Genomic DNA, 1,966 nt, shown 5'->3' with positions numbered 1-1,966 from the left:
GCTGGGTTCATGGTTTTGTACTGGGTGTAACAGCCTGCAGCACCAGTCTCTGCCTCTTCTGCATAGTAGTTCTACCGCATCAGTCAAGTACCAGCTAACAGTGGTGAGTTGTGGCTTGTGAGTGACAATCCAGATACAGTTGAAGAGTTTATAATCCAAGGTCGACTCCTTTGGCTTTCCCACACCCACTCCTTCTTTACTCTCCCGTTGGGGAGCTCACAGGAGGTTTTAAACGAGCATGGCTACGCAGTAACCCCCAGCCTGATGCTGCTGCACACGGTGTGGTCCGCGAGCACAGGTTGCTCTGAGCATAGCTCCAAGGGGCTGACATCCGTTGCAGCAGCTGGGGAGGGTGCAGGTTCCAGCTAGAAGAAAGACTTCGAGGTGTTTACAGCGAAGTTCTATCGTGCTGTCGTGTCTTTCCCTCAAACTCCTTAAGGTTCTGAGGCTCAGCATGTGATGGAGACCGGATGAGAAGGTCAGTGACTGCTGCTTAAAATAAAGCCTGAAATTTAGACAGACTTTTCTAAGGTACGAAATTAAATTTGAATGTAGCTGTGAGCTACTAATCTACTAGTTCTTTCCTAAAGAGACACTTGATTGCTTTACCAGTCAGAACCTTTTTAATTTTGATGGTTTTAAGAGACCAGGGTGAGAAAATTGGATGATGTTGCTTTGAGGGTTGTTCTATTTTCCTTGTAAGCTTTTAAGTGATGGTGAAATTCTGTCACACTTGTTTGATCTAGTTTTACTCGCCCAGGAGGCTTTGGAGAGATTTGAACTAACTGGCTGGAGTAAAGTGGTCTTAGAAGGGAGAGGGGCTTGATTACCTCCCCAAAACTCAGGTGAGCTGCTTTGACAGGGAGGGGCGTGCTGTGGCAGTAGTCTGATCGTGTTTGGATGGCCGTGCTCAGCAGGTGCTGCGTGTGACTGGGGTTACGTGTAACGGGTAACACTGTGTGCCACAGGGGAGCTGTGAGTGCAGACACGGAGATGGGAAGGTGAACTTTACAGAGAAGATAGAAATGTGGGGACAGGAAGCAGAGCCAGAATTCAGTATCCCTAAACAAGCTCAGTAATATTCAGGGCTGTTAAGCCTGTTACTGCCAAACCCCTCAGAAGCAGCACTAGATTTCTTTTGCTTTCTCTACCGCTGGGGGAAAGGAGTGCTGGTGCTGGGCGGACTTCCTGGCTGTTCTGAGGGAAGAGACAACATTTTCTGCATCATTAAGCGCCGCTGCTGGTTTTGCTAAAGCTGTTATTTCTCTTTCTGTAACGTATCAAGGAGAGGGGTAACAGGGATGCCACCGTACTGGGGGAGAGGTACACACAGTCGGAGGGGAAGGGGCAGGTACAGATCTGCAGAAGCTAATCATTGCTATGGTAAAGCTCACTGAAACGGCAGCAGAAGTTGATTTTCTATTAACTCCATTTGAGATTGTTAGTTGTAAAAACCGGAGCTATTGCTACATTACAGAGCATTTTAACAGCTTCTTTTCCCAGGAGTTCCTTCCATCCCTCCTTTCCAAGCTGGGGGCTAGGGACAAGGCTTTAGGATTTTAAACTAGCAGCCGATCTAGTTTCCATAACAACAAAAAGGGCTGTTAGAGTTAGAATAGCGTTTGCAGTCTCTCAGCAGCTGAAGTCACACTGCTGCTCTGTTTTTGCTTCAGGTTAAGGAGGAGCTGTTGTTTCTTAAAACTCATGAATCTGTAGTACAACTCGGATGTGTCATCTGGAAAGGGAGGGAAAGACATTAACAAGCTTAAGGCACGTTGAGGGTTTCAGGAAGGATTAGGAGCTTTGCTTTGCTTTTACACCCAGCTTCCAGGACTAGGATAACAGCGTGGCACAGCTCCCCCCCGCCCTGCATCCCTCTGCCCCTGGGACAGTGCTGCTTGTGCCTACGAGCTACAGTCACACGGCTGGAGCAGCCCTGACCCCACACCAGACACCGAGGCAGGAG

The sequence above is a fragment of the Anser cygnoides genome, chromosome 20 (assembly GCF_040182565.1).
Source record: "Anser cygnoides isolate HZ-2024a breed goose chromosome 20, Taihu_goose_T2T_genome, whole genome shotgun sequence".
Classification (NCBI taxonomy): Eukaryota; Metazoa; Chordata; class Aves; order Anseriformes; family Anatidae; genus Anser; species Anser cygnoides.
Note: the sequence above shows the minus strand (reverse complement) of the source record.